Raw genomic sequence first — 9,835 nt, forward strand, 5'->3', positions numbered from 1 at the left:
TCCACGGCTTTGGGTTTTTTTGGCTTGTTTAATCTGTCCTTGTTTTGAAAACAAGGTCATACAGAGAGACTGTTAGGCCTCATGCCTCTGTACACCAGATTTTGTGTCTTTCCCAGTTCCTGTGCTCATCTTGTTGGCAACTACTGCAGTGCTTTGCACACACGTGAGCGACGCCTGTCCCACGACACCATCTCTGCACCCTTCTCCAGGTGCCAGGTCCTTCTGGTACCTGGATGGCCTCCATGGAGAGTCTGATGTCAGCAGGTCAAAAACACTGCAGCAATGATGTTTTGATATGAACATCACTTTAAATCCTTTAGTTCCTCCGCATTGCGGTCTACCCACTGGGAGACCTTGTGCAGAAGAAATCCCATGGAGCTGCGTGCATCAATAAGTCAATGTGTTAAATCACTGACATACCTGAACACGACTAACAGCTTTTAAGTCTTTCTCCAGGTTGCAGTATGTTCAATATTCCTCAAGCAAATCTCCCTTGGAGAGCAGCATAAGGGATTTCTGTGTTTGAAGTGGTTTAAGATCACAGAGTTCCCAGTAGTCCCCTCTACCGCTCTCCAGGCCAGGGGTTTCTGCTGCCCAGCCAGTGACATCATTGGCACAGACTTTCTTTTGGGGTGGATGTGGCACCCGGAGCTGATATTCTGTCCCAAGAATCACTTCATTGCACACAACGGGCCTGAGTACTTGACAAACGGTGCTCTCAAAACATGGGTCTTGTTGCACTTTGTGTCCAAGAGCACCTGATAAAATTCTGCTCTGGCATTCAAATTACCAAAGAATTTGGCACCAGATTTTATTTCTTGTGGAAAAGTGAAAACATTCCCTCCCATTTGGTTTTGTTTAGCACCTCTGGGTTTGCATGGGGTCCTCTATGTGCTCTTTTCCTGATCCTTAAGGATTATATCCCATCTGTTGCTTCTTGTGTTTCACCATGTTGCACAATTATCTTTATAGCCTCTTGGCAAGATAGCTGCTGGCCACCATTAATTGGAAAATCCTTTGGAGTTTGCTGCTTTGTGCTATTACATCTCAGAAAATTTCTTCCTCGTCATGCAAGCAATCCCTTTCCTCACTCAGCATGCACATTTTCCTGCATTTTGCAAATGTTTTAGCAGACGGCCTGGATTTATTACCAGGCATATTTCTGCATATTTCTTCCAACATTTGTGCCGATTGCCACATCACTGCTGTTGTTCTCTGCTTTCCATTCTCCTAAAATGGACCGATTTTCTGTTAACCTCTGCCTAACTGATGCAGCTACGAGCAGTGGGCAATCCTTTCCGTGCTCTTCTCTTGGGCCTGTGCTTGCATCTGCCCTTTTGAGTCATCTCAGAGGTTCCTGGTGTCAGACTCACCAGAGTAGCTGTTCATGAACTTCTTTATTGCTATGCTTTGTGACCACCTGCTCAGTAATCACTTCAATGTCCCTTTTTTTTTTGTATAAATGACTTTTTAGCCTCTGAGCAATCTCTGTTCTGTTTTCCCTCTGCTCCATGCTGTCACCTTGAGCCCCTTCTTGATACATAACACTTTTTCCACAGTCCTCTGGCACTTTTAATTCTCCTGCAAGATGCCCTGTCACCTTCCCCAAGTACAGCAACCTCCTCCTGCTCTTTTGGGTCTGCACTGCTGACCAACCTTCTCCCTTCCTCCAACTTAACTGTCCCAGAGGCTTTAATTGCTCTTGACATTTTCCTGGTGGCTTTCCTGTGTCCCCTGTTTCTCGAGGCTGCACAGGTTCAACACCAGCTTTAAACACTACCTTTCTTTCCAGGTCTTTCACATTYAGCACGGCTGTTTTCTTGATGAGCAAGACAGGTTTCAAGATAAATCCTTCATTACATATGAAAACTATGCATGAAATAAGATTAAAAAGCCCAAACTGCTCTTTCCTAGATGTAGGCTGTCACCAGTCACTGTTCCCACGCTCCTTGGTTTGACAGAGACACACTGCAAGAAACTCTTGGGCAAGCCTGCCCATATATGCTCCAGCTGGAGCTCTGCAGAGTCTTTGTATCAAACATCTGTGTTGCATCAGGCTTCAGGTCCCACTGCAAACCCCAAGACTTCACTGCTGCCTCTGGAAGATGCCAAATTTCAGGAGCTTTTGGAGGAGGCTTGACCAGGGTAACCTCAGGTAGAAATCATGAAAAGTTTCCAAGCTTTGCTTGGATTCATCTGCAATTTGTCCCTGAAAATGTAATTATAAAGTGAGACCGAAAGGCTTAGATTTTTTTTTTTCCCCTCTCCTGATTGAATTATTTAAAATGCAATAATCCAAATTAATGTGACATTCAGGATTTCCAGTAATGGAATAATGCTTGAAAGTTCATAATAGATGTGACACCTTAATTCTGCTTTCTTCATGGGGATCCAGATTGCTATACAATCAAACACAACCTTATGCATTTTTCAGCAATATTTGATAACTCTTAGTTTGAAGCTGACATATTTACCATGTAAGCTTGAAGTAAGTTTACCATGTATTTACTATCGAATAACTGCAGTACTACCTTGTCAGACTATATGGGCTGGCTTTGCAATACAAATATTGTGCTTGACCAGTTYATCATATTAAAACAAACCTGTATTTACTCAGTGACTCATTCACAGATTAGGGACCCCTTACACGCAAGAGAGGAAGAAATGGGTTCGGCTTTGRGCCTTTTCTACCTTTTTTTTTCCTCCTATAAAATATGTGTGTGAGAGTGTATCTCATGAATAAAACGTTAATCTGGTGCCATCCTGCCTGAAAGCCTACACATGCACAGCCAGGGGCATCTGGAAGGCTCGCTGCCCTTTTGAGCAGCTTACAGCATTAAAAGGTTTCCACATGGCTGCAAGTGTTCGGTGCTCCGGGAACCTAACACGAGCGCGGATCTGTGAAACCAGCTCTGTCTCTGCCAGCTCACGAGCACCCCAGACCAGGCAGGGCAAAGCACAGGCCGGCGCCAGGGRAAGCGGGATCCCAAGGAGCAGCCCCGCTCGGGCCGGCCCGGCCGCGAGCTCCTGGCACCGGCGCTGACCTGAAACCCAGCCCCGGGGCCAGAGGGGACTCGCAGCGACCCGTGACTTCTCCATCTCGGTGTGGTTTCAATCCCGACACTGCAACCTTAAACAATACTGAATGGCAATCTCCTTGAGCTCGAGYTGGGCCACACTGGATTACCTGGGATCCCCTGCAGCTCTTCCCTGGGGAGGAGGTTGGTCCCAGCACTGCGGATCACCACTTCTCCTCCCGGCTATCCCAACTGCTCAGTCGTTCCTTTTCTCCATTTACAAACCACCTGGGAACACTCGGGGCCCAACAAGTGCTGGTGCACGAGAGAATTAAACACTTTGTAGTGATCACATCCGAACAAAGACACCATGGAAAACCCTGCAGGAGCAGCAGCCCTGCTCTCATTCGCTCCCTTCCTGTGCTCAGCAGTCARCTCCACAGACCAAATATTAGGAGCTGCCCTGAATGCCCCTGCCTTAGACACCATGTGCAAGTCAAATTAGGTCTTAGTTTAAGAATGTTGTTAAGAAATTTAACAGTTCTGCAGCAACACGTGCAAATCACCCAGTCCCCAACGTCCTTTCCCCAGGCAGCCWCACAATCATAAAAGCGCAATGAGGCTGTTGGAGAACTAAATACGCTGTAATCCTTCTACAGCTAATTTAATTTTGAAGGAAAAATCGTGGAGAGAAAAAAAAAAAAAAGAAAAAAGGGAAAAGGCTTCATTAACCACTACCCAAGGAAGACTACACCATCACCATGCTTCTGGAAGGCAGAAGGGGGACACCAGGCACCCACATTCTCATAAGCTTTATGTATTGGTGGCAAGAGCCATCCCAGGACTCACCGTGTCTCCAAGAGGAGGTTTCACACGGGCAACTTCTCCCTGTCTTCCTGATAGGGAAACCTCTTCCCAAAGGGCGCTGTAGCACAGGCTGGGTATTCTGTGTCTGAAGGCCCTAAAAAAGGCAGTGAGTCACACATCCCTCTCCATCACGCTTTGCAAGATGATGTGATATGACATGGAGCAGTAACAGAGAAATACTGTTCTTTTCCCTTTTAAAGGAAAAATGTTTATTTTTGCTCCATGGAGGAGGCTAAAGCTTTGGGTTGTGCTGTGTTGAGCTCCTAGRGAAGAGCAAGGAGCCAGCAAGGCTGGTTTTCACAAGGGAAAACTAAACAATATTCAAGGGAGGAGTTTATTGCTAGCCATCAAGATGTAAATGCTGTTATTGAAAGCTCTGATTCTGCCAATGAGGAGGCTATTTGCCTACAAGATTCTCCAGATTAGATTGATTCAGTAATTGAAAATGAAACGATAGAGACACAGAACTCCCCGCAAGGCTGCAGTAACATCCGCACTCCCTGTGACTGGCAGCAGCTCTTTGCCTGCAGCTGGATGCCCAAAGCAGAGCTTGTGTTGTCCAGGACTGAGGGACATAGCTCTGGCATCACACCTTTGATGCCATGGGAAGCATCTCTGTGTTTTCCTGGTGAGTGGAAATACCTAAGTATTTCCCTGGCCCAGCCACAAGCCTAGAGAGTCACGGAAGCAGCTTTGTGCCCTCTGTTAGATGGAAAAGATGGAACTAGGTGGGAATAAGGGAAGAGGTGTGAGGGAAAAGCAGCAAGCTTTGCTCATAGGAAGTGCTTTAGTGATGGAGAGGTGAGGTGGTCAGAGCAGAGGAAATGCAGGTGCTCCTCTGGAAACGCTCGTGCCACAGCTCCAAGCCCAGCGGGATGCAGAGGGATGAGCCGGGTGCAGGAGCAGAGCGAGGGAAGAGCCTTCACAAGGACAGAGCGGGGCTGCTAACGGGTTCTGCTGCACACACAGGAAGAGAAACTGGGAGTCTCCTAATGCAGGGCAGAGTTTCTGGGGGGAATGGCAAAAACACCTCTCTGACTCCAGTAACACTTCCATGCCAAACTCAGAGTCCTCTGCCAAACCCCTAAGGAAGGGATACTTCCTCCCCCCACTCCATTTTTTAATAAATTTTAACATTGGTGTAACCATCTACACTTTCCCAGCTGAAACAGTTCTCCAAGTTAGTTGCATTGCCTGAAAGTGTAAGTGCCTGCACCTCAACCTCAAGTCTGAAGCGTCAGACAGCCTTTGGCAATGGAGAAGGAAGGCGCTATCCTGGGAAGGCGTCAGGCATCCCAAACATAACCCCTACCCCCACGCTACCTTAGAGTGAGAKCTCAGAAGCGCTGTGGCAAGCCTGATACAAAACCCTGATTTTCTCTTTCTACAGAAAACATCATGCAAGGAGAAGGCTTCCTCCAACACCAGAGCGGCATCTCTGGCATCATTTACATGGGCAACAGGACAGAGATGCCCATGGGCTCCCTTATTCCCTTTGGATACCACGGGGCATTAGCTCCACTTCTCCACCTGATGCCCCCACTGGCTTTACTAAAACTTCTGTCCCACTACTGGTTTCTTTTCATCCTGGGACTCAGGTGGACAAAAGGAGGATGAGGGGCAGAAGGAGAAGGGGTCTGACCAAAAGGTTGCATTAATAGACTGCTTTGGAGTCCCCTCCTCACCCTGAGGTCAAACCAACCARCTGCAGTCACCAGTCAGCAGCTCTTTCACAGGCTCCTTGGCACACGTGTCTGCTAAGGCTTTCTGTGAAGGAAGAGGCAGGGAGACAAGGTCAATCCCCTGCCTTTGGGGAAACCAGGGCTGGTGACCACACAGTCAGCAGCAAGGAAGCTGCAGCAGCTCAGACCAAGCCCTGCAGTGACAACATGGGAGTCAGATCAAAACCAGCAGGGAGGAGCCACAACGTCAACTCACAGGTAAACTCTCCACAGCTGCTCCAATGCTCTGCAGAATTCTTCCAGAGGACTACAAGAGGGGAAGGAAAAAGCTCAGCAGCAGCAGCACTTCTCCTCTGTATCTGTCCAGAATACCGAGACTCGGGTTTTCCTTTCAATTCTCATGAATTGCTGCTTGGCTCCCACGTACATTATCCTTACCCTGCTGGTGCTGCCTTCACATCACCCTGGCTGGTGGCCCTGCCGAGCACTTGCCCGTGAGTCTGTGGCCATCCCCAGTGCCCAGGGTTTAAAACTTGCTTCCTTGCATGGGAACAGGAAATACTTCCTTACTGTAGGATGACCTTGGGAGATAAAGGAGATCCTGGGTTTTAACACTTTGAGTGGTCAAAGATTGAAGAAGAAAAAAAAAATAGACTGGAAATACCTATGCAAACTCCAACCATTGTTTTCCAGCACCCACAGCTGTCTGTAGCTGCAAAGGTTTTTGTTCAGCTGGGATGTTCAGGGAATGGCTGCTTTTCCCATCAATAGCCACACACTGACAAAAACAGGACATAACCAAAAGAATTGCCATGCAGGTCATCAGCTGCAAGTGAGTTAGCAGCCCTTCTTGGCAAGGACAGGCAGGAGAAGGTCTCTGTCCCCTGCAGTTGTGGAGGTGCCAGTACCACACCAAGACCATCCAAACCACACCACAGGACCAACCAAATCCGACTCGAACACGCTGAAACAAGTCCCAGGAGACCAAAGCAAAGGAAAAGTAAAAAAACAYGTGTTTTGCTTAGCAAACAGAAGCAATAGTATCAATCCCAGCAGCAAGTGGGCAATTTAACACCCAGGACAGTGTCTCCTTCAACCAGCAGTATGGGAAACAACATGTAAATGGCAAACTCACAACAGACTCGCTTGAGCTGGGGGAGCAGGGATCCAAAACCAGAGGAAAACCAGCACCTGAGCCTTCTCCTCTTAAATCAGTGGGTTTAAAGTGCAGCATTGAGYGTTGCTGCAGCTCTGGGCTTCAGCTGGTGTGGCATAGACACATGTGCTGATTCTTGAAATAAGAGAAAAGCAAGAGGGTACAAGTATTTAGCCTCCACGTTCCTGCATCTGCGGTGAGCCCTGCCTCTCTGCCTATGAGAAGCAACAGAATYAGCCTTGCACAGGTTTTCCCTTTTTCCCTATGAACGCTGAAGAGGCCTCGAGATGACAGCAGAGAAGGCTGGTGGAGAAAGAAAAGTACAGCTCGCAAGCAGGTACTGTCAGACAGCAAGACCTTCTCGTGCCGCGTCTCCGACGCAGCTGGATCTGACCTTGCCAGGCGTGCAGCTCCCCGGCTCCCCGCTTCTCTCCAGCYGTTGAGAGGGCCCAACTTCAGCTTCCCTGCATGTTTGGTAGCGCTTGACAYCCAGATGTTCCCTTTCTCTCAGCAGGCTGTTCCTCTAGTCATCTGAGAGGGCACCGGGGAAGAGAAACATTTGGAAGGCACAAGCGGACGCACAAGTTCTTTATGCAACCTAGCAAAGGTTTATTTTTGGCTAAAAAAGAATCATGAACTGGTAAAATTTAAAACTGATCACATCCTCTTGAAAACAGGAATGGACCAAGTCCATACAGAGCACCTCTGGCCCCTGAGGTTTGCCCTCCTAATTCTTTTGGTTAGTATCTTGTCAGCTCTAAGTGCCAAAAACTTTTCATTTCCTCCCAACTGTTAAATGAAATCACTGGACTGTGGAGCACAACAGATCAGATGGCAGCAAATACAAGTTTTCCCTTGTAACAACACAGAGGACCATCCTTCCCAGCACACTAGACTTTTGTAGGGCTACCCAATTCATCTCCTGAAAGTGGCAGGCATTGATTTTCCAGGGTTTTTAGAGCCTACACACACAAAGATTCAAACTGGATGTTTTAGGAAGACAAAGAAGAGGGGACAGAAAGAGCCCCAAGATGGGTGAATGGCCTACAGAGGTAAAACAGAAGCTTCTGTTCTCCCTGCCACATAATACTGCATTCAGCAATATGGAAAGATGGCAGAGATACAAAGCATCACGCTTCTTCCAACCATGGGTTCAGAATGACTATTCATAAGAAGCAACAGGGTGAGCAGAGCAAAAATACCTTAGYTCTGCCTGCCCTTGCTTTTTCACCCCAAAGCCTCTTGTTCCCATCAGTCCTGGAGGTCACATAGCAGCGTAAGAGCAMTGAGAACCTGTTCCTTCTTTCTGGCTTCAGCATGGGTCAGAACAAAATTCTCTCTCTCATTTTTGAGGCTTCATGTTCGTTTTCCCGATGGGCATTTTAGGGCTTCACCTCTTAGCAGGAATGAGGTTCCCCTTTGCACTGCCAAGCCTTCTTCAGCTGGATTCCTCTGCTTGCTTGGAAGATGCTGCTCACTCAGACCCCCTGCCTATTGCTGCCACAGGCTTGGGCTGTAGTTACACTCCYAGGTCCAGGTGGCAGCAGAAAAGGCCTCACAATATAGCTATCTTTTACGGGTTGTTACATCCATCTCACAGGAGGGATGCCCTGCCAGAGCATGTTTTTACTTGACTCAAGGCACACACTTCATAGCAGGMCACCGATGGTTGTGGGGAGGGCAAAACACGGCGCCTCTAGCGCGTGGGAAGGGTCTCCCCAGCAGCCCCTCTCATAAGAGGCGCTCTCAGCGCCTGCCTCCGCTCAGGCAGCGCACGGCCTCGTCCGCAGGCTCCCGGCCGGGGCAGGAACTGCACCGTGCGCCGGCCGGGAGACGCACGTGTCACTGCATCTGCCACAGGCGACCTCAGAGCAGCCTTCCCCACRGGAGATGGGAGCCTCTACCTGTTGATCCCTGGCAAGGAAATTAGGAAGGAACCTCTCTGAGAAGACACTGCAAGTGCTGCGAGAAACTCACAGGGAAGGAGCTTCTCACTCGGCCTGTCCACTCCTCTGCAGAGACCCTGCTGCTCGAGGCAGGCGGGCAGTGGAAGGCTTTTGATAACGAGTAGTGCTAAAATCAGGAACACACAATCTCCAMTTAACACAGAAAACCTGGGAAAAGCCCAGCTCACATTGCCTGCACCAAAGGAGAATCCTCACTTAAAGCAAAACAGGACTTCAGGGCAGTAAATGTCATTATAGCAGGGAGTATTAAACTAACCAGCTCATATCCTGAAAGCCCTAGTCCATCAACACATGGATTCACACAGGCTAATTTACACTTTCTGGCTTAGAGTTTGTTCAAGTACCTACGTGGAGTCTTTAGGGACAACAAAAACCCTAAGGGAAAGGGAAAAACAAACAAACAAACAGAAAAAAAAAAACCCTTCACAGCCTTAGACTCTGCAGTAAGGACATCCAGCCAAGAACACGTTGTGATCATTATTCTAACACAAACTGCTTAGAAAGAGTAGACAAGACAGGTTTGTTAAATCATAGAAGCTTTGGGTTGTCACCTGCCTCAATTTTTTCCCATAGTTTAACATCTCTGTGCTGCCTTGCTGGGAGCACGGAGCGAGGTGCGACAGGAAGCCCGTGTCAGTGAGCCCAGCAGAACACCTGAGATCCGACCAGAGGATGCAGTTGCACTGTATCCTTATGGTTTCGTTCCTCCTGGGACTGCTCCTCTCTCCTGGTCTCCACTAGGAAATTTAAAGGCTGCTGAATCCACTCGTCCTTCCCCATTTGGGGCCAATACCCAACTGCATCCCAATGACTTCCTAGGGCTTTATSAGCCCAGTCTCATGTGGCTCATAACAATACTTTTCATTACTTAATTTGAGAGAATTCAGTGGTCTCCTACACAACACGACAGCAGTCCATAGGCACTAAAATTAAGCAAGAGTATCTTCTTCAAGAATCTTCTGCAAAGATAATCTAGGAATCAAGCTCACTTTGCAATTTCTCTTTGCATTTTTTCAATTACCAGATAGTTATCAAGCCTCTATGGTATAGCGAAGATCTTTATCTAGTTCTTCTTTCCTACTGTCATGTTTGAATGTTAATGCGACTCAATCAGATACCGAAGAGTTCACAGTAGATAATTTTGGG

The sequence above is a fragment of the Nothoprocta perdicaria genome, unplaced genomic scaffold (assembly GCF_003342845.1).
Source record: "Nothoprocta perdicaria isolate Ctin4 unplaced genomic scaffold, notPer1 scaffold_28, whole genome shotgun sequence".
Taxonomy (NCBI): domain Eukaryota; kingdom Metazoa; phylum Chordata; class Aves; order Tinamiformes; family Tinamidae; genus Nothoprocta; species Nothoprocta perdicaria.